Below are 24,980 nucleotides of genomic sequence, written 5' to 3' on the forward strand. Positions count from 1 at the left end.
CAACTGTGACGCTTATCGTACGCGTAGCTTCGAAGAAAATACGGCTGTCTACGAATTTTCTTGAAGTCAAATACAGTTCGCACTCTGCAAATATTTGGTCTACAAGATCTTTGACAATCACATGACAAAAAATTTCTGGAGCTGGAGTCTCGCCGCACGTTCTTGCAAAGAATGTTCATTTCCGATATGTTGTCGAACAATATTGACTGTCTCGATATTCTCTCAAAGATTCATTTATTTGTTCCCCCCTCATGATATATCAGAATCGTCCGCTTCTGTGGATTTCCAGGCACCGCACATCATATGGCCAGAACAATCCGCTAGACAGATGTAGCAGATTCAACGAAACTGTTTTAGTTTATGACTTCCATACCACTAAATCTAATTATAAGTTAGCAATTAGAAATTTTTAACATTGACATTAGCAATAGCATTAAGTGTAATCTGTACGATATATGGTCGGTGTTAAGTCAGACCGGACTAAGTGACAAAATATTGATTTCGAGAAAAACGGGTTTAAAGTTTGAATCGCAGCATCCTCTACGTTATAATTGGAAATTATTTTTTGCCATAATTCTTGTTTACGGTTACATATTTCAAATCTGGCAAACGTCGAATGTAGCTGAAGAAGTTCTTTATCCAGTGTTATCATTATCTCATTTTTTGATGTTTTGCGACTTAGTTCGGTCTGACTTAACACCGACCATATATCGAAGATGTAATAAATAAATAATAATATTGTAGTTTAGTATTGTTTGCCATTTCATAATGGAACAACTTACACTGGCTCACCATCTTCAAATTATTCAACTATATTTCGAATATCAGCGATCTGTGGGAAATGTGTTTAGTGCACTCCGACCATAATATGGTCGACATAATCGGCCAACTGACTGAACCATTCGCCATACAACCAAAAAGTAAGCGTTGTAGTTCTCGTTATGATTAGCGAGCAAATCGACCACATCCAGCACGCAGTGAAGAAAACATAGCGGCGGTGACATCCCCAAGAATCATCATCCGTCGAATTCGTCATCAAAAATTGGACCAGTCGAATGGACTACCTAAAGCCAGAGAAGAGAAGGGCCACTCGAAATCAAAACTTCTCACGATTCTTTTTAAAATCACTAGCGGCACGTGGTGTCAAAGGCCTGCAAAATACACTGTTAATCAACACATTAGTTAAAAATTATACAAGGTTACTGGTATAAAATGTCTAGCAAATTCATCCCCGATAATCCGACAAGTGATCAGAATATGTTCTTCCAAATAAAAATTTTCATGCAATAATTAACCCATCTTTCAAACACTGACTGCGTTTTTGGGTTACAAACGGATATTTTACTTTAAATATTAACCTATCCTTTTCCATCGAAAAACGAAAGTTTTAATGTAGAAGTATGTAAGCATATATTTACGTTTAAATATCGAAACTTTTAACTACATAGTTCATTCTTAGTGCACTGACCAAGAAAGATTTTCAATGGATATCTTCCCAAGGGTTATTGTATGTCCTTTCTTTTGAGAACCACCACATAAGGATATTAAATTTAAACACAAACAGTATTTTGATAGCCAACCATTTTCCTTTTCCAGGATTCGATATAAGTTTTTTGGTCCTAATAAAAGTAGAGGAAATTAGTTTTTAATTATTTTCAATCTTTAATATTAAAGGCTGCTTTGTATAAATTCTCATGAGTACCTTTTCAAGGATTTAACGTCGCATTACAATTTTTAGGAAATGTCACCAAGGTCTGTAAACCATGATAGGCTCGAAAACCTCAGCGGATTAATTCGTATGAAAAATGCAAACGACAATCGGTCTGACTACTCACCAGTGTTGCCACAATTAAATCTGCACTGGGAGTTGAAAATTTTTCGTATTCTGTACTGACACAATGACTAACAAAATTATTTTATATAATTATTTTTCATTCGAGATAGTAATATACTGAGTTGGTGCTGATGCTGATATTTGGCTGCGAAAAATCAAAAATTCCGACTCGGAATCAGTTATTTCATTTGCGATAAAATTTCGCCAAAAACCAGTCAAAATTCCAGAGTATTTAACTGGGTAATTTCAAAATCAGCTCCAGTTCAAATTCTCGTTGTAATTTTGTTTTCAACCTAAGCTGAGCTGCGGCCAGGGCCACATTGGAAGCTGTGTTTTAGTCTAGAAAATCATTTAGCCATCTGTTTTGCTTTAAACAGAAGGAAGATCTGTGTAAAATTTCCAAAAAAAATATGAAAAATTGAAATATTTCCAAAAATTAGTGGAAATCGGTGAAATTTTCATAAAAATGTTAAAAATCTGTCTGCTGAATAAAAGAAGCTGTGACCAAAAATTTGGCAATCTATGAGACGTTTGATTGGCAACTCAGTGATGGGTTTTGTCAACAAGTTTGATTTGCTTTACTCCTGCGAACAGAAAAAAACCCTTCAGACAAACATCTTTCATTAGTTCAGATTCGTTGGATGTTGGATAGAAACAACGGTTTTGTCGGACGTTGTGCCCAGCAGTGCGGAGTAACGTCAGAAGATACAATCAAGAAATAATCAGCAACACGTCTCATGGATTGCCTAATTGTTAAATAAATCTGCGACATTAAAGAAAAATTTGTGAATGTGGCAACTCTGTCTGTGGCTTGTACTAACATTTGGATGCGAGATGTGGCAAACCTGGATTCAGCAAATCAAATGAAGCCTATAGAGCTCTATGCAAATCATTTCACACACACACACACACACACACACACACACACACACTAATTGGAGGTTTGTTTTCCGCCAACTGTCATATATAAAACTGTCAGTCAATTTAAACATTTGAAGTAGCTCGCTTAAAGTATTTTTTTCAATGGTGTTGTCATGATCTACGCCGCCGTAAAACTTATTCCAGATACGTACAATACTGATTAGTTAGGACCAGTATAAATAAATAGCATTCCAGGCTTCTTCGGAACCATTTCCAAACTATTCGTATAATGCTCACCATATTCGGAATACTACTGATATATTTCACCATTATAATTTAACTGTTATACTACCATACCCATTTTTGTTACCATTTCCAATACCTTCCGTGTATCCTATATTGAAGATTTGTATACTGCATTGTCCTTTGGCGCCAGAGGTTAATATTGCTCTGGTGGGCTTTGTTATTCGTATATCTGTTTACCACGCTCCAAAAATCTGTAATTTAAGATGGTCAAAAATCCTCGTCTAACAATATTACGGAGATAGCTCAATTGGATAAAGTGTCAGTCCACTTAGTGTCAACGAAGCATTCTTCAGAAGATGGCGAGTGCAAAATAATATTTCATCAATCGATAGAATTTAAATGTGAAGTGGGAGAGATTTTTTTCTCCAGCTAATATTTGATCCATCGCTAGACCCAAAATATGCATGCCACTATAATCTGTATGGTTCTTGAATGGTATGTTGTCAAAATGTATATGGAAAACAGCACATTTTGGTATGGTGACTGTTCTTAACAACCCGTTGTTTGTATGGTCGAGTATGGAAAAACGACACTGGTTATGTTCGATATGATACTAGGCAATGGTTAATCTATTGTTGAACGAACCATATTGAAAATGGTTTTGAAACGATTGATGCAATGGTTGGCATTTGGTACACATTTATGCGGTGCGATCCATCATGAAAATATTCCGACCGAAAAGCTATTTTCGATTTGTTTTTCTCCACTTATGACAGGTGGAGTAAAGATGCTGAATTACTGAAGTCGACTAAAGACTCGCCATCTTATCCCAACTAAATAAAATGGTTTGGCAACATTATTTTCCGCAAACTGGCACCGTAGAGTTGCAACGTCGATAATTTCTTCATCATGAAGTGCTGTGTGAAGTTTTGTACCAATAAAACTACCGCCGGTTTTAAAAATATTGGTTTTTTTCGCTTCCTGGAAAACTACGACTTTCGTGCGGAATGGGTCTGATTCGGTGGTTTACCAGAAAATAACAACATTGCGGATAGCTGCAATGGTTGATGCAACTTTTAGAAGGCACTGTAATGATAAAAGTTGTGTTTTATCTTGCCTTAGAGATTCGAAACAGAAATTTATTCAAAATATTTTAACTCACTATCACAATACTTTCCAAAATTCATTCATCAGATTGCAACATTTGACAAGTCTTCTGCTCGATTGGAATGACATTGACAGGTCTCGTGCTCGATTGGAATGACACTGACAGATAAATGGTAAACAAACGATTGACGTGTCGAGCCTTCATCCAGAAGGATTCAGCGTCGTCATGGTGGAGGAAAACAAATCGTTGAACACACTAATACAGTTACAGATTGTCAAGTACTCTATGGGTGCTTACAGAGTGGCGGCGAGAAGCTAAGCTGGGGCTAGAGCTGACATTATAATGCGAGAAACCTGCTTGCTGCAAACCAAAGGGATGATGTCAAAGTGAAAGCCGAGCGGATCTGCACCGGTTACCTACTTTCACTCTGATAGGTTCCATTTGATACCCGAATAGAATTATACGGTAACAAAACCATGATTTTCACTGTGACAGCACAGTAATTTTACAATAATTTATAGTAAATTCTAGTGTTATGCTACCACGCAAAAACAATAAACTTTAACGTTTCTACAGTAAATTTCAATGTAAAATCGATTTTTGCAATAGAAAAAGGGGTGGTTATGTATCTTAACATCAAAAAAATTGATTTTTCTTCATACTTTTTTTTCTCGAAAACAGTCAAATTTAATGTGAATTTACTGTATCAGTTTTTTTCTGAACAGTAAAATTGATTATTACATGAAATTTTATTGTAAATCTACTGCGAGAACGCTGCGTCGAACCATGTTGAAACAGTAGAAACTATAATATTTATTGTTTTATGATTGTTTGTAGGGTAAATGCTATTGTAAAATTATATCCGGGTAGGCTGCAAGCAGGTTTCTAGCATCTCGCATCCTACTGTCAGTACCAGCCCCTACACAGTTTCTCGCCGCCACTCTGTAAGCGGCCTATCACAATAAACGCAAGCAATCCGCGCAGATCCACTCGGCTTTCATTAGGTTTGTTTCAATACACGCTTCTTGCTCCTAGCTGCTCCGTAGCAAACAGGAACAAAAAAACTTGCAAATTTTTAATTCGGTTTGATACTAGAAGTAGAAAATGAGAAGTACTTCCAGTTTCTCCCGGTACTGTAACAGATCTATTTTGACATCAATCCTTTGATTTGCTGCAAGCAAGTTTCTCGAATCCCGCATCCTAATGTCAGTGCTAGCTCCAGTTCAGTTTCTCGCCATCACTCTGTCAGCGGTCTAACTCAACATTTACAACCTGTTTACTGGTATTCATCGCAGTGTTAAATTATTTTATATGTCATGTTAAAAAAAATCAGTACTTTTTTACAAAAATATGTTATCCGTATCGTATAGAATCTGTACCAAAAATACTCGATACTAAACCTTTACCTTTCTAGATAAATCTGTACTTGTGACAAAGCTGTTACACACTTTTCAGATCTGCGTACCGAGAAGCAATTATTTATCAGTTACTCAGCAGCCAATTTTTCTAAAATAAATTTAAAAATAGTTAGACTGTTAGAGAAAACAACTCAAATGTTCCGACGATGGCGAGATTGTATACGTTAATTGGGTCACTAAGCCATATGCTGTTTTCGATTTGTTCTGATGCAGCTGACGTATGATCGAACTTTTATTTATTTTCTTGTTCGCAAAATTACAAATATTTTTTAACAAAATTGAATTGTCACGACAAAATCTTCCATTGGATTCCCTAATATGTGCTAAGTGCTCTTGTGACCTTAAGTACTTACATTAGCTTTCACTGCATTGGATTGGAATTCAAAAAAAGTTTACTTCTTCAGCTTAATTATCACAAGTAATATTTTGACGACAAATTATGACAAATGGAAAAATCCACCACCCATGCGGAAGATCACGTTCCACTACTTAGGATGCAATCATGTGTTGCTTAGTAAAGGTTCCTTACGAGTTACTCTTCAATGTGCCAAATTAATAAAAGCATTCCCGTCGGACCGGGTAATTAGAGAACATTCCGTTGAAACTGGATGGTTCTTTGGACGCCCCGCCAAAATAACAGATAATGTCGTTTTAGAAAACGAACGTTCAATGATTATATACAGCAATAAGCATAATATCAATCAGAAAAGTAAAATCTATGACACGAAATGCAATAATACATTTCTGTTATTTACTGTACGCTTTAGCGAAGCTCGACCGTACTGTCTGGAACGATTTATACGAGCCAGTCTTAAAATTTATACTAGTTGAAACGTCATACGGGTGCACTCTCAAATCATAGCAAGGAAAACCAGCAACAAATCCGATTCGCTTTTTTGAGAACTTTCGTGATTTTTTTTGTTCTAAGTGGTACTTCTCTTCTCTGCTAAAGCGCCAACATGATAAACATTTAAAAGAAATTGTGTTCAAACAACTAATGGCAAAAAATGTTCTTTCGATTGACAAATAAAGAATTCGCTATTTACTCCATTTTTAAATTTTTTACTACATTAAAAAAAATCTCATGACGAATCACCCTGTATTAAATTATTCAGATCAACTTTATTCCAAGAGAATCAATTTCAATTCCTTCCAGCGATTTTTTTGTTAATGCATACTCTCTGCGACTCATGACAACCAAAATTTGTTTTACTCAGAAGTAACCAAAATTTGTTGGGTAGCTCAATATGAGGTTTGGCCAAAGTGGTATCTTTGTTCGGTATCGGTACTACACCATTCTTATTTGTTTCGATTAAGAGCAAATTAAGGACATCCCTGCCAAATGTTATGCCAGTTATGTCACTTGAGCCAGAATTCTAAAAAAAAGTCGGAATTCTGTCTCATTTTCCAGCGGTTGAATTGGGACGTTGAATCTCAATCGAGACAATCTCATATTGAGCTATTGAGCTACCCAACAAATTTTGGTTACTTCTGAGTAAAACAAATTTTGGTTTCCATGAGTCGCAGAGAATATGCATTAACAAAAAAAATCGCTGGAAGGAATTGAAATTGATTCTCTTGGAATAAAGTTGATCTGAATAATTTAATACAGGGTGATTCGTCATGAGATTTTTTTTAATGTAGTAAAAAATTGAAAAATGGAGTAAATCGCGAGTTCTTTATTTGTCAATCGAAAGAACATTTTTTTGCCATTAGTTGTTTGAAAACAATTTCTTTTAAATGTTTATCATGTTGGCGCTTTAGGTAGTCCATTCGACTGGTCCAATTTCGATGACGGATTCGAGCATTTCAAGTGGTAGCTGCTAATTACTCGAGTAATGTTGATTTCCAATGCTTGGGGATGTCACCGCCGCTATGTTTTCTTCACTGCGTGCTGGATGTGGTCGATTTGTTCGCTAATCATCAAATAACGAGAACTACAACGCTTACTTTTTGGTTGTATGGCGAATAGTTCAGTCAGTTGGCCGATTATGTCGACCATATTATGGTCGGAGTGCACTAAACACATTTCCCACAGATCGCTGATATTCGTAATATAGTTGAATAATATGAAGATGGTGAGCCAGTGTAAGTCGTTCCATTATGAAATGGCAAACAATACTAAACTACAATATTATTATTTATTTATTACATCTTCGATACATATCGTACAGATTACACTTAATGCTGTTGCTAGTGTCAATGTTAAAAATTTCTAATTGCTAACTTATAATTAGATTTAGTGGTATGGAAGTCATAAACTAAAACAGTTTCGTTGAATCTGCTACATCTGTCTAGCGGATTGTTCTGGCCATATGCTGTGCAGTGCCTGGGAATCCATAGAAGCGGACGATTCCTTATATCACGAGGGGAACAAATAAATGAATCCTTGAAAGAATATCGAGACAGTCAATATTGTTCGACAACATATCGAAAATGAACATTCTTTGCAAGAACGTGCGGCGAGACTCCAGCGTTGTCAAATCTAGCAACATGCATCTATTATTATATGGCAGAAGACGGATAGGGTCGTTCCAAGGCAATTTTCTGAGAGCAAATCGTACAAAACTTCTCTGAACGCGCTCCAGTCGGCTACTTTGAACGGCGTTGTATGGCGCCCATACTTGTACAGCATACTCCAAAGTGCTCTGGACCAGTGCGCAGTATAAAGATTTCAGTGCGTAGATATCCACAAAATCGACAGCGTTCCGTTTTAGAAAACCCAATGTTGCAAAAGCCTTCGCCGTTGTTGCAGTGATGTGGTTGGCGAAACGAAGTTTTCTGTCGAATAACACTCCCAGGTCACGGATAGAATCTACCCGCTCGATGACACAGGCTTGAAGAGTATATTCGCAACGTCTTATATTTGCCGAGCGTCCGAAACTTATCATCTTACATTTATCAATGTTGATCTGCATACCGTTCAGAAAACACCATTCCTCTATGGGCCATACACTAATTACGAATTCTTATCTAAGGGGGAGGGAGGGTTTGTCCTTTCTTACGTAATATCATAAAACAAGTATGAAAAATGAAATCAATATGGAAAATATTATTTTCATAAGAAAAGGGTTCTATTTCTTATTTCCGCCATGAATATGTATATTACACTAAACGAGCATATATTGTACATCATAGTCAAGGAAGGGCGGACCTCGAATTAAAGTATTTTCCGGCAGGATATGATTCCTAAATTAGCTATGGAATATTATTGTTTGCTGGCAGCATGAGGAGCGACTTAATTGTCGATGGTGTTGGAGCAGTTTGTAACCCGTCAGGGTAACAATTTAGAACTGGGTGGAAATATACCCTTTTTGCGTATACACTCCGTAGAGTGTATTGTTTACGTAATGTTATGCTCACCGCTGTTCGATACCGTTCACATTTAGTTTGTAAACTTTTTGTTCATTTTCTCGTTTGTGAACGGTTTTGTTTGTGCAGATAGGTGTAGTAAATTTTGTTGAACATTTGTATATAAGAAACATAGGGCTTAGGTAGGTCTCCGCTCTCCTCTTGCAAAAATAAGTGTGCGTTGGTTATGCTGCTCACCTATGACAGCTATGCGACGAGGCGGTTGGTGTTTGTTGTGGTCGAGTACGAAAGGCGGCCATCGTAAAATTGTTAGATAGTGACGAACCACGAAGATAAACAGACGTCCGTGAACAAGTTTTTTCGGGACAGTTTCCCGCCACGTTTAACCAGTGAGGTGAAGTGCGCGCGTGCGACAGATAAAATACCTGTCGAAAAGTGCCGGTTCGTGGTTCGGGCACAGTAGAAAATGTGGTGCTGGATCGCCGTCGGGGGAAGCGAATTACCAAGGAGCTTTCGCTTCCCCGGCTAACTGCAAAGGATCCAGACGCACCAATCCGCCCTCGCTGGGAATGATAAGCCGAATGAGCCTTGCTCTCCTTCCCAGCTAATAGCCAAGGAGGGCGAAGCAGGGTGGACAACGCCTCCCGCTGGAAAGAACACTGCGGTGTGACTCGTTTCGTCACCACCGTCGCTAGGGAGGTTCCGACAAAGGAGCAAAGCTCACCTACCTAGCTAATTGTTAAGGACCGCTGCCGGAGCAGCCAACGCAAATAAGGAGAACTCGGCCGTTGCTGTCCCGGCCGGTCGGAAAAAACCTCCGCCTTCCCGCCATCGCCAGCAGCAGTGAATCTACAATCGACCAGCAGTGAAGAGTAGTGGGAAAATAAAAGTTGGTAAATTTATTAATTTATTTTGTTTGTTTACCCTTTGGTTTGTGTTCCGAAAATCTGAAATTCTGATAGAAGCACCCAGGGCGCCCTGAAAAGAAGGGTTCGCCGGGCAAGCAAGAACTCGAGTAAAGGGCAAACCCCTACTTACAAGTTACAACAATTTCTTGACTCTTGATGGTACATTGTTCTGTTCAGGAACTCGAGTCACCATATACTTTACAAGTTAGGAAGTGTTGATACCGTATTATTAGGCTAACATCCTTTTTTCAAATTTTCGCTTCCGCAAGGTAGCCGGAAAATGTTTTGTCATGTGATTGTCAAAGATCTTGTAGACCAAATATTTGCAGAGTGCGAACTGTATTTGACTTCAAGAAAATTCGTAGATAGCCGTATTTTCTTCGAAGCTACGCGTACGATAAGCGTCACAGTTGGAACTCAGAATTAATTCCCACCAGAAGAGATTTTACATCACAAGGAACTATTTCCGAATATAGCGAAGCAGACTATAAGGACCAAATCGGAGTTTCTGAATATCTCCCAGCAGTTATTCTGAAATTTCTACTGGGCAAAATTAAGATGCTAATAAAATTACTGCTGATGATTACAGTTGAATTTTGTACCATACCGTACCGTACCGAACCATTTTCGCTATCTTTCTATTTAATGAATTATATGCTTTTCTAATTACGAAAATCATGATAAGATCTTAAGTAGGGGGAGGGGGAGTTCACCAAAATCTTACGAACTCTTATCAGGGGGAGGGGGAGGTTGAAAAGTTCTAAAAAAGCCTTACGTAATTAGTGCATGGCCCCTATATTGGCTATATCGTCTTGGAGCACAGCAGAGTCGAGTGCTGAAGCAATTGAACGAAAGATTTTCAGATCATCAGCATAGAGCAGTTTTTCAGAGTTGATGCGGGTGCAGAGGTCGTTGATGAATAAGAGAAAGATCAGTGGCCCTAGGTGACTTCTTTGAGGCACACCGGTTGGCGTTACGAATGCGCTTGAGCATGTAGTGCCAATTCTAACGAAGGCAGATCGTTGTGAGAGGTAATAATGCAGCCATCTGATTACCCACTCAGGGAAGCCTAGTCGCTCCAGCTTCACAACAGCAATGTTGTGGGGCACCTTGTCGAATGCTTTTGCGAAATCAAAATATATAGCGTCCCCTTGTTGACGCTTCTCTACAGCTGGAACTAGAAAGCTCGTGTACGTCATCAAGTTCGAAGTGGCGGAGCGTTTTTTCATAAATCCGTGTTGTTCGTCGATTATGTTGGAAGAAGCAGCGTCCATCGCATTGTACACAAACTTTTCCAGAACTTTAGCTAGGCAGTTCAGCAGCGAGATTCCTCTGTAGTTTTCAACATTATGCCTTTCTCCAGCCTTATGAATAGGAACTATAGCAATAGCAATGACAGTTTGCAGTTTGTACCCGTTACCTACTAGAAAACGCCTTGTTAAAAACTTCATGTTGAACCACCCTGTATATGCCAAGGTTTGAGACTAAAATTAAGGAAATTTGAAGTAAAATAAGGACGCTTTCCAAAAACCTCGAAAATAAGAACATGTCCTTTAAAATAAGGATGGTTGGTAACCTTAATTCTATGTAAAAAAATGCCTAACCCCTACGCTGAGTTATCGAGATAAATTTTCAATTAACGCAAAAACTGTCCAAACTATGCAAAATTTGGCATCTGTGCTAACTTTGACACTTGTCACAATATGAAGGGAGGTTTTGAGAAACACAAAAAAAATCGCAATGCCCTATACTAACTTCGAAATCTTTATTTTCAAAAAGTTACAAAATACTCCTAACTAAAAATATTATTTGTTAATTTGGTATAAAATATTTCCAGTTGGACGAACAATGAAGGCACGCGAAAAAAATTCCTCCAGATTCGTTTGGGTTGATGATGATGATTACATTCTGTGGGTTGTTTTTAAATCATCTAAAGTTAGTTTAAGTTTATCTTAAAGTTCTCCAAATTAAACAAAATTTGCAGTTGAGAAAAAGTCATCGAAAACGATTCATAATTCCACGATTGCCAAGAGGAGTCGAAAGAAATGATGCATTTTTTATTTGGATTTACGCACAATTCAATTGTTTTTCAATGATTGGATTGTGCGTTTTATGTATTTGAAAAGGTTCGTTTAGTTCGAAGTATAAAATAAATAGTTTTCAATATATTTCGTAACAATAATGGTGCCAAATTATATTGGACACAGCTTATAGATTGTACTTCTTAGTAACAGTATGTTTTATCATATTAGAATAACCAAAATGTAAAAAAATCAAGTAGCGATAGGTCGAATACAGATTATATTCGGGTTTCTTTTCAAATCATTGTCAAGTCTATGGAAATTAGAGCAATTAAATGTTTATTATGTTTCTCTATTGTAGGGTACTAAGTAAAACTCGTAAATCTAGTTGCGCCCTTCTCAAATGGTAAAAGTCATAGTTTTAATTCATTTTTTAATGCAGACTAGGGTTGTGGTACCGGTAATACCGGTACCGAAAATCCCGGGAATATCGACCCATTTTTGGTACCGTAATACCGGTACTGAACAAAAACCAGTACCGGTATTTTCGGTACTATACAATTTTTTATGACAAATATGTTAACTCTGCAGGGGGATCTGTTTCAAAATATCGGTCTGCAAGGTAACGTTTAATTATATTAATTTGCCTTTCCCTGTCTCTCCCCTGTCCTTGATACAACTGCTGCTACACTGATGCGGAAATAAGCCACCCTCTGAATATCTTGACCAAGCATAAGTTTTAGTTAAAAAATTCAAATTAGTATTCTGTATTCCTAGTTTTAAGATAGCTATAATTTTTACTCTTTATTGAAACTCTTGTCCTCCATCTTGTAAATAGAATTGAATCACTAGTTTTAAGATTTCTGTGAAGTTTCTCATAAATATTTGTTCCCCCTTTTGTGTACTAAACTATATTGTTAGTTTTAAGATAACCGTAAAATATTTCGTAAAATACTATTACTCCCCCTCTTGTATATCAAAGTGAATCCCTTGTTTTAATTTTTTTCATAAAAAAATCTTTTGGCCCTCTCTTGTATATTGAATCTTATTTCTAGTCTTAAGATAGCTGTAAACTTTCTTTTCCTTTGCAAAAAAAATATTTCAACATTGTAACCTCTTAGTTTTAAGATATCCAAAATGTAAAAACAAAAGCATTTGGCACCGCCAAGCTAACGCATTTGTGCCTATCAAATAAACGAAATGAATAAAAAAATTATTAATTTGCCTTCTAGATAAATCGTTGAGATAACACCTTTGTGTGGGAATGAGGTGGGGCCATCATCATAATAATTCTAGAAGTTAAAGTTTTACTAGCGACATTCTGATTGGTTTTCACTATTCATATTCATTCATTCACTGGGTGGCACGTAATAAGACTATGGTCTAAGTCATGTCTGTATTTGACTTGCTCTTAAACCTTTATCTATAATAGAACGAACGGCGATTTAGTAGCTAACAGTTTTAGAGTTGGTGAACTGCTTCAAATGGGGCGATTTGTAATTATTGGTGATCGGAAAATTCAGCAAAACTCCATAGTTTACCGGAAAGCAAAGAGCCTGAATATGCGTTAGAGAATAGTAGGCAAACGACATAAAGGTCGACACTTATTTTCAGAACAGCAAGAGAGGAAATGCGATTAACCTGCTCGGATTTACTGCCATTCTCGCTTTGATTTACTGTTGTTAATAGGGTTTCATACATTTACCATCTGTTCAAGTCGACGAAAGTCGTACCACTTAGCAGTTATTGATTTCAAAGTGGCCTAGATTTCGAAATAAAAGAAGGTGCCCCATACGAAAAATATCTTCTGTGAAATGAGTCTTGCCATTCCGAAGCAATTAAAAACAATAAACATGTTTTTTGATTAGCAAAAATCAATCATCTGAGAATAGGATTATCAGTTTGAGCATTCAATTTCAGTTTGAAGTTTTTTTCGAATTTTTTAAAAAAATATTCAATTTGAAGCTTATTTCGAATTTTTTTAAAAAAATATTCGAGTACCGGTACTTTACCGATACTACCGGTACTGAAGGCTTCAGTACCGTAGTACCGGTTCTCGCCAAAAAGGGTCAATACTGCAAACCCTAATGCAGACTGCAGACTTTATCAATTATTCTTTGAAGTGCGGTTGCAGTAATACCGCGCGGTAAAAGCTCATTTCCCGCACCGCATCCGCGGCAAAAAGTATCTCACCGCACCGCAGTTTTTGCGGTGCGTGTGCGGTGAATACTGCACGGTAGCGGTAATTACCCGTAATTATTATACATGTACATGCATCTAAGCAACATGTTAAATATATGTTACGGCGGAAGCAAATCTAAACGCCGTTCACGAAAATCAACTTGATCTTCAGTCGTCCTAGTAAACTTTATTTCGCTCGATTCGAGTAAACAACCATTGTATCTCAATTTGCATTGTTTTTTCTTCTACTTTGATTGCCGCACTAAGCGGGTGCTATAAAGGGAGACTGTAGAAGGCAGTCATGATCAGTTTGAAATTATACGTTGAACGGTAACCGTCGTGTGCATATTTATCCGAACGCGCTCCATCGATAAATTGAAGTTTTTCGGTCGTTTTTTTGTAGCTCGCAAATCCATATGGTCCTTCGAACCGGATTGCGAAGGATATTGCAAAGACTTGTAGTTTCGGTAAATTGTTCGCTCGCTTCTCAGTTACGTACTTTCGTGATTCTGCCAACCGGTGGCACAGTGAGTAAAAGGTGATTGAAATTTTATCGACTAATTCGCGAACGAAAATCCCTTGAGCCGCGACTCAAGCGCGTACATGATACGGTGGTGAAAATCCAGCCAGAAGCGGCTGAGGAAATTGACGTGCAATCGGAACTCGATACGCTCAATGACATTTTGGCTGCGTATTGTTCAGTTCATAAAAGAATTGTAGATGCTTGTACGAATGATGAAACGTACGAAGAGGCCGTTGAATGCCAGTGTAGATTCGAAGAATCTTATGTCCGGTTAAAAAACCGACTGTTAAAATTGCTTAAAGTGATAAAATTGGCCGATAGTAATCGTGAGGAGCGGCCGCCGTCCCAGAATGACGTGATCACACAACTTGCCCAGCAGCAAGCCGAGCTTCTAAATATGATGTCCACACGTATGGTTCTTGTTACAAGCAGCACAGCTGCACCACCAGAAGCTGCCATCGCTCCCACTCCCTTGTCGGACCTGAAGCTGCCCCCGATGACCTTGCCTGTACTCAGTGGTAACTATCTCGAGTGGCAGTCATTCATTGATCTTTTCAACAGCATGGTTCATCAAAACACATCGCTGAAAGATAGCCAGAAACTATACTTCCTGAAAACAAATCTTTCTGGTGAAGCTGCATCCCTAATTTCACACTTGAAAATCGAGGATGTAAATTACAGTCCCGCCTTACAAAAACTTAAATCGTGCTACGACAAGCCACTCGAGATCGTTCACAAGCATATTGAACGCTTTCTAAGCCAGCCAGCTCTGACATCATCGTCTGCTGATGGTTTATGTTCACTGCATGAAGTCGTTAGAGCCCTCCAAGCCATGCAACGAGAGGATCGGAACACATGGCTTTTATTTATCCTTATTGAGAAGTTGGATCGGGAAACCAAACATCTATGGTACCAACGAGTTGCTGATATGCAAGAAGCGAACATCACGCTGCAGTGTTTCCTCCACTTCATAGATTCTCGCAGTTTTGCCTTAGATAGACAACGACGGCAACACATCATCACATCTGCTGTGTGCGAAATCTAAATTGGCGCCCATTGGAAATGGACGAACAACACTCCCTCGGTTGGAGCTGTGCGCCGCAGTGATCCTGTCCAGACTAATAGCGAATGTGAAGGAAGCCCTAACCATACCCTTTCATGAAATACGTGCGTACTCAGACTCAACGGTGGCGCTGGCGTAGATCGTGGGTGGTGCTTCTAGGTGGAAAACGTTCGTCGCAAATCGTGTGGCAGAAATAACTACGCATCTTCCTGCAGTAAACTGGAATCATATCGACACCTATAGCAACCTCGTCGATCTGATCTCTCGGGGTACTCTACCAGAGCAAACAATCAACAGCGCTCTTTAGTGGTATGGCCCGTACTGGAATGCTTGTCCAAACATAGATAATTCCGCGCCCACGGTCGATCTTGACGATAAGCAACAACGACAGGCAGAAAGGGAACAGCGCTCTGCAGCAGTGGCGTATCTGGTTGTTTACGAAAACGACTTTCTCGACGGGATGCTGGCCAGATATTACCCCAAACTCCAACATCTTTTGCGTATTACTGTCTGGATGATTCGCTTTCGACATCGCGAGTATCAAGCCGCCAGGTTAACAGCATGCGAAATCGACAACGCTATGCAACTCTATGTGAAACACGTTCAGAGGTTGCATTTCGCGAAGGAAATCAGTCAACTAGAGAAGCATCATGAGGTGCATCACACCAGTCCACTTCGACAGCTGAAACCGTTCCTGGATGAAGCACATCTCCTCAGGGTAGGCGATAGGTTACAGCTGTCAGATCTCAGCTACGACACGAAGCATCCGATCTTGCTGCCCCACCGCTCAATTCTCACTGCGCTCGTTCTCCACCACGAGCATAACCAGCTGTTTCATTGCGGCCCACAATCGCTGTTGGCAGCTGTACGAAAGCGTTTTTGGATTATTAGCGGTACCAGCGCCGCTCGCAAGACTTGCCGATCCTGCGTCGAGTGAGTACGAGCGAAGCCAGTACCAATTCATCAGCTAATGGGCCAGCTACCAGCAGACCGCCTCAAGCCAGCCCCTCCTTTCTCCATCACCGGTGTGGATTACGCTGGGCCACTCAATGTTGTCAGTCGTCGAACGCGTGGTGCTGTGGGTACAAAGGGCTATATCGCACTATTCGTCTGCTTCTCAACTCGAGCGGTACATCTAGAAGCAGTTTCGGATCTCACTACGTCCGCATTCATTGCGGCGTTCACTCGCTTCAGCTGCCGATATGGACTGCCGAACAAGATGTACTCTGACAACGCCACTAATCTTCGGGGTGCAGCTAGAAAACTTCGTGAGTTATACCAGCAGATTCATTTAATCGAACATGAGAACCAAATAGCAGATTATTGGTCATTTATTCCCGCTCGTTCTCCCCACCACGTTGGACTGTGAGAAGCAGGCGAAAAGGTGGCGAAGAGCTTGCTAAACAAGCTAGGAGGTGATTCTCGTTTCACGTTCGAAGAGTTAAGTACGGTTCTCTCGCAAGTAGCAGCTTGTATGAACTCTCGTCCGATCACCCCAATGTCGAATGATCCCAACGAATCACAACCTCTCACGCCAGCGCACTTTCTCATCGGTCGGACCTTGAATGCTGTTCCAGAGATCAACCAGCTGGAGCGACAGATCGGATCTTTGAACAGGTGGCAATATGTACAACGAGTCACCCAGGAGTTCAGAGTTCGGTGGCAGAATGAGTACGTTCTATTGCTTCAACGTATGGTAAAATGGCAGCAATGTTACTGTCGGTGAGTTTGTTCTGCTGATTGCCGATAGCGAAAAGGCTAAGCAGTGGCCGATTGGTCGCGTCGTAGACACCTTTCCTGGCCCTGACGGACGCATTCGAGTAGTGGCCGTTAAAACTACCAACGGTATTTCACGGTGTGATGTCCGGAGAATTCGGAGAATCCCATTAGAAGATGATGAGTACATACCAGGACGGAACGGAGCAGAAATTCCTCGCAGTAATTTGGTGGGCGGTTTATGTTACGGCGGAAGCAAATCTAAACGCCGTTCACGAAAATCAGCTTGACCTTCAGTCGTCCTAGCAAACTTTATTTCGCTCGATTCGAGTAAACAACCATTGTATCTCAATTTGCATTGTTTTTCTTCTACTTTGATTGCCGCACTAAGCGGGTGCTATAAAGGGAGACTGTAGAAGGCAGTCATGATCAGTTTGAAATTATACGTTAGAACGGTAACCGTCGTGTGCATGTTTATCCGAACGCGCTCCATCGATAAATTGAAATTTTTCGGTCATTTTTTGTAGCTCGCAAATCCAATATATTTTCTAAAAACATCGTGTATATAGCCAGGATATTACAATACTACCCAGACACTGTCTATTACAAGAAAATGAAAATCATCAAGAAAGGTTAGGTTCGCAATAGCAGGCCATTGCCGGTTCGCGGTGACAGTTACTTAATTTCACTTGGCACGTCCCGTTCATGTCCAAGGAATGTCCTACAACTTTTGTCAAAACTCGCATTTATCTGGGTTCCATGGCAAGTTGTTTTTTCTTGCATTGCGAGATAGAACTCTGCCTTCCAGCAAACAACTGACTGCAAAATTTTCCATCAGTGGACATTGCGCGGCAGAACTCTGCCTTCCGGCAAACAACTCACTGCAAAATTTTCCCATCAATGAGAATTGCGAGGCAGAACTCTGCCTTCCAACAAACAACTCACTGAAAATTTTCCATCAGTGGACATTGCGAGGCAGAACTCTGCCTTCCAGCAAACAACTCGCTGCAAAAACTTTCCATCAGCGAGCATTGCGAAGCAGAAATCTGCCTTCCAGCAAACAACTCACTGCAAAATTTTTCCATCAGTGATAATTGCGAGGCAGAACTCTGCCTTCCAGTAAACAACTCACTGCAAATTTTTCCCACCAGTGAGAATTGCAAGGCAGAATCTGCTTTCCAGTAACAACTCACTGTAAAATTTTCATCAGTGGACATTGCGAGGCAGAACTCTGCCTTCCAGCAAACAACTTACTGCAAAATTTTTCCAACAGTGAGAATTGCGAGGCAGAACCTGCTTTCCAGCAACAACTCACTGTAAAATTTTCCATCAGTGGACATTGCGAGGCAGAACTCTGCCTTCCAGCAAACAACTCACAGCAATTTTTTTCCATCACTGAGAAGCTGCCTTCCAGCAACATTGTAAAATTTTCCATCAGTGGACATTGCGAGGCACAACTCTGCCTTCCAGCAAACAACTCACTGCAACAATTTTCCATCAGCGAGCATTGCGAGGCAGAACTCTACCTTCCAGCAAACAACTTACTGCAAAACTTTTCCATCAGTGAGAATAGCGAGGCAGTACTCTGCCTTCCAGCAAACAACTCACTGAAAATTTTCCATCAGTAGACTTTGCGAACAACGCACTGCAAAGCATTCCGTCGGCAAAGTTTGCGATGCAAACAACGCGCTGAACGTTGTCGAACCGCCCAACTGTAGCAAATTGTTCACCAGCGAAAAGCACCATTACATTTTTTCAGCCCGATTGCTTTGATATATTATTCATTAAATGGCGGACATAGCCAGAGTAGCGTTACATAGGTAAATAACATGTAACTATTATCCTAAATCGTTTCTCATTCACCGGCACCGCTGAATAATTTGCTTACATCATGCGGGGTGATTGCTTTCCTACAAATAAATAAACCAGAAGCAGTTTCCTTCTCCGCAATTCAGCGAAGGTCTGGCATGATCGCCAATGTGACACTTTATATTTCTTCTCGAAAGGAATCACCCCAAATGTGATGCACGTAACTTATATAGTCTAGCATCGGTTCGCAAATGGGGAGAATATGAACATACTTTCGTATTGTGTGTCTGTGTTCTCAATTCGTACCGGGCTGCCAACACTCGACAGATTCCTTCTCAAAGCTTTCCTTCTTCGGAGTTGGCGCCATCTATATCTCACACTGCCAATATTTTTTTTAGTTACATAGGCGTCAGTACTCGCCTCGTCAGTACTAAGCGATCAGAAGGGGTTCTTCTAGAAAAAGTAAAGCAATAATGCTTCCATGTATTTACTGGTTGAACCATCTGTATAGCTACCTATGTATGTACCCGGGGCAATGAATGTCAATCAAAAGGACCTATTTTATACAAGAGCGATATTAAGTTCTGACCAGTGCTTTGCTGTATATTTCCAATTCCATTCCCTCAGAAATATTCACTGTTGTATGTATTGTCAAATAATTGTACAATACTCTCAGGATATTCTAAGAAACTGTCTAATTTTATACAATTCTAGAGGTGACAATGTTCTTTCTCTTCTTCTCAGCGACAAAATCATTTGATGACTAAATTTCAGAATAAACACGATCAAAGTAGAAATCAAACACTCCAGAATATTAGTCTCAAGGATCATAGGTTTATTGGTGATGCATTGAGCTTTCGACAGATTCTTAGCAACAGGTACAAGAGGCGGTCGGACAGCTTGGAAACAATAAAATCGCTGACAACGACCAACTGCTATGTAATTTGTTCAGGCGCGTAGAAGAGGTATTGGCATAAACCTTGCATTTGGTGATTCTGTAAATTTGGGAGGAGACTTTGCCGAAGAAAATGGTGGAAGCAGTATTGCGTCCCATCTCTTCAACCATCGAGCAAGCATTATGTGTTATCACGAAATTTCTTGACCCGTGTATAAACAATACTAATTACACTAGTCCCTTTTCAGTTAGCTTGCAGGATATTTAGTTTGACATGCTATTTTAATCAACAGATAGGCAGAATTATTGCTAGTCGGCCTTGAGAAAAACTTTTTCGGCAGTATATTGTTGCCAAAGTCAGTGTAAACAAATGTTAATTGTCCCTTTTCGTTTCGGGGAGGAAATTCCGATCGACAGGCCGTTCTTGCGAATACTCCAGGTTGAGATGCGTTCATTTTCTTGTCGGGAAGGGATCAAGGTAAGCTAAACATCATCAATGCTAGTGATAAACTGTTCCAAAGAGAGCAGGGTTTGAGAATACCATGTTGTTCAATCAATACTAGGCTCTGAATCTTTAACGCTGTAAGTTACGCATGTGTCATTGTTTTGAGTAAAATTTTAAATAGTTATCACATTTAGCCGTTTTAATGATAATTTACTCGAATAACAATATGGGGTTGTCTAAATATCAAGCTACAGTTTTACATTCCTTACAAAAGAAATGTATAGGATTCGCTCAAACTTTGAAAACTTTTTCCGAGGCCCGGAGGGCCGAGTCTCATATACCAATCGACTCAGCTCGACAAATTGAGACAATGTCTGTATGTGTGTGTGTATGTATGTATGTACAAAATGTCATGTAATTATCTCAGCAATATCTGAACCGATCTTAATAAAATTAGTTTCAAATGAAAGGCCTAACGTTGCCATTTGACACTATTATTTTTGATTTTCGATATGATACTTTCTGAGATATGGGCGATTTTGTCAAAGCACAGCAGGTTTTTTGCAAATAACTTTCGAACAATACTGTATTATCCCACAAACACATAAATAAAAAGCTTGTGAAAATACCTTTCTAACAAGATATAGACTGTCTGAATCCGTGCACGAGCGGCGGAGATATTGAACATTTTGTATTTTTAGTCCTCGCTTACCAATTTCCACTAACTAAAAATGAGATTGTTTCATGCAGAGTATTGCTTTACTGGTGTTTTAGGGGAAAAACTAAACCGATTTTGAATATCGGGGTATGAAAACACATCTACGTGATTCAAGGAATTCGATGTTGAGAACATGTTGTGAATTACCTTTATAATAAATTAACTATTTCTCAAAAATCAATATAGAAGTTCACTTCAAAGACAAAATAATGTGCTGATAAAGAAACAGTGAGTTCTAGTATTTATCCCTTGAATCAGGCATTGCGTTCAATCATGAGGTAAATGTTGGATTGTATATCAATACACAGATCAACAAGTAGTTCACCTAGTAGTGAGATAAAAGATTTCTCATATAATTATACTCTTGGCGTCACCGAAAGCAACTGTATGTTTGGAGCCCAAAAATCTAGCGAAAATTTAGCGCTTTTGCAAGATTTAGGTTACACTGGTTATGGCGCAAAAATCACTACTTACATTATTTATGATAAGAATGTAAGAAATCAATATATCATAATAATATACCTATAAATATAAGGTCACTGCATTAACCATCATTTGCCATTCCTCACACGCCCCCCCCCCCCATCTCTCTCACTCTCTTTCTCTCTCTCTCTCTCTCTCTCTCTCTCTCTCTCTCTCTCTCTCTCTCTCTCTCTCTCTCTCTCTCTTTCTCTCTTCTATCGCATCTATCTAGCTATTTCTGTATTCATTTCTAAGTTGTGTGATAAAATCTTCTGCCAATCTGAAATATTTGTTAATTGTAATTGCGAAGGTTTGAGAAAACAAAACTATTTTTTGTCTGCTGCTACATCAACTCAATTTTAATTCAATTGTATTCAAAGCCTGTGTATTCACCATAATTAAGGAAATTCATGGCTATATCAGAAAAATATTTGGCTTAACTGGGTAATATGAAAGTTTGATGATGAAAATTTTCAAAAGAGACATTCCACGTGCGATATTTAAACTATTCGTATCTCTATTGAATTTTGAATGAAATATATGCTCAAAGACTGAAAGCTGAAGCCAGCAGGATTGGACTTGGCATCAACGTTTCGAAGACAAAATACATGAGAGGAAGAGGTTCTAGAGACGACAATGTGAACCTTCCACCCGAGTTCGGATTGACGGTGACGAAATCGAGATGGTCGACGAATTCATGTATTTGGGATCACTGGTAACCGACGACAATGATAACAGCAGAGAAATTCAGAGACGGATCTTGGGGGAAAATCTTGCCTACTGTTGGGGTGACTTACTGTGGGTTCCGTTTCGGAGGTTTTTCTTCCTTCTCCTTGAGAGACGGCCCAGGATGATCGTCGGTGATCACATCAAAATTCGCTGCTTCCACTTCTAATCGCAGCTTGTTTCACGGAAAATCCTTTCCTCTGCACTACACTGCACTATATAAGGGCCCTTTCTTCGCTAGTAAACTTGCATCGATTTCTCACTGCACTTATTGGTTTATCACGGGGATTTCACAACTCCAATCTCTACTAACAAATTTCTCACTCGCGACGACAGACTATTGGCGAAGGTAAGTACGAACTGTACTTGATGTATCGAGGTATATTTGTCAACTGCCTTTGTCAGCTGATTTGCCTATTCCGTCTCACACAGTGCTGCGATCATTCTTTCTGTGTGCTGGTGTGGTGTATGATCGATTGGTACGATCTTGCTATCGCAGTTTTATGCTGCATTGCGAGATTTTGTGCTTATTACTAGGGTGGCGCACATTTTGTGCGGGGTTTAGGATGGTAGTTTTTAATTGGTTTTAGGCTCACTGGATTAATAGGTTAGCAATTTCGTTATTGTAGGTATTTAGGTTCAGTTCAATTTAAGTTTAGATATTTAGATTTCTGAGTTAGACTGACGCATCAACACCTACTTTGGACTCCGGAGAACGCTCCGGTCGAACAAAATTCGCCGCCGCACGAAGTTGATTATCTACAAGACGCTGATTAGATCGGTGGTCCTCTACGGCCACGAGATCTGGACTATGCTCGTGGAGGACCAACGCGTCCTTGGAGTTTTCGAACGAAAGGTGTTGCGTACCATCTATGGTGGCGTGCAGATGGAAGACGGAACGTTGCGCAGGCGAATGAACCATGAGTTGTATCAGCTGTACATTCGTTGTATTGGTACGAATTTTCATGAAAAATGACGGATCAAAGACCAAAAATATCCACAAATTTGATCCAGGAAAAGAAGTCTCCCAAAGTACCCACTCTCGATGGGAGATGCAACTACAATGTGTCTTCTAACTTATCGTCGTCCATATCTGGATATACTGAGTAGTTTGAACCATTTCTGTTTCACAGTATTGGTCTGTATAGGACTTAATTATCCATATTTCCTGCACGAGAATTCCGAACGAAACAATATGAATATGGATGAAGGATGAATGGAAATAGACCGCATTGCAATCAACTGAATGCACGGCTTTTATGTTATCGACATAGCCTAGACATTTCACATTATTTACTTCAATGCAAATAAAAACTTTGAAATATCTACCTGTCTCATTCACGAATCGCATTCTCCCTGTCGTTCTCTGTTCAAGGGACTTGAAAGCACATGTGACCTTGTCTCACTTTACTACATTCAATTGCGCGTTAAAATACTGGACCAGTAAATTATATTCTGTACATAAATCTTTTTTCGGGAATATGTGACCAAAAAGTAAACTTCGAATTCCAAATCAAATTGAACGTTCCAGGTTCCTGATAACTAATTAAGTTCCAACAATAAAGTATAAACACCAGATAATCTTAAAACGACGCCGTCAAGTAAAGAAGCATGAAAACAAAAAGAATAAAACCAAAAAAAGATGGAAGCCCAAGAAAGTCCATTGCATATTTATTAGCCTGTGCCACTCCGCATTTCTCTTTGTATGCGGTATTATATCGTGATGATTACAGTATCACATTGATAAGTTGTCCAGAGCAGTTGGTTTTAACCAATCTCTGGCCTTCCTTTTAATGAGCAGCAATGGCTTGTAATCAGGTTTGTAAAATCTGAGTCCGCTGGTAAGTTTTTCAGACAATCAGTGTATCGCATGTTACCACATGCGCATTTGGATTACTTATAGCCGTAAGCACAAAGCCGTACTAACTGTTTTTAAACCGGACTAACTTTTAAACCACCCCGGTGGCACGGTGATAGTTTCCTGAAACCTCCGTTTGTTGTTGTGGTGGCGTTGTTGTCTGCAAATTATTAAGCTACATTCATACTGTTCATACGTATGGCGTACATGCATACTGTTATAAATATTTATTAAAAGGTTCACAATGTTATTCGCATAAATTGAATTTGTTTCGAAACAAAGACTGAGCAGGTGAAATAAGAAACGAGTGGAAATATCGATTGGAGAAGCAGTATATGATAAACCTACACTAGAGTTGCGGTGTGATAGGAAGTTTCAGGGGTATAGAGTAGGCTTTCTAATCTGTAACTGTATTAAGCCCTTTCACCCTCGCTTAACTAAACTGGCTCAACTGCTAAGCGAGAGTGAAGAAACTGGCCCTTAGTGTGTTTAACGATTTGTTTTGATCCACCTACTATAATTTTCTGATAGGTGTAGGAAAACAACTGACCCTAATCAGCCTAATTATTTTTGTAATTGAACCTGAAGGAGCATTTTATGTCTCCGGCTTTAGTTTTACAGGGGCACAGAGCATTTTAACAACATTACAAGTAGGATATGGGACTCAATTCCTATGTTTGAATTGACCATTTAACAATAAAAGTTAGAGAGAAACGAACACCAAGTAGTGTGTGTGTGAAAAATATTGCATGAAACTCTGCATCGGATATCTAACTATCTGATGTGAATTGATGGTTCGAGATGTTATCGTAACTCCATCAAGGATGATTGCTTGAACGAACTTCATGGCAAAAATGCGTGGAGTCCACTACAAAT

This window comes from Topomyia yanbarensis, chromosome 1 (genome assembly GCF_030247195.1).
Source record: "Topomyia yanbarensis strain Yona2022 chromosome 1, ASM3024719v1, whole genome shotgun sequence".
NCBI classification, from domain to species: domain Eukaryota; kingdom Metazoa; phylum Arthropoda; class Insecta; order Diptera; family Culicidae; genus Topomyia; species Topomyia yanbarensis.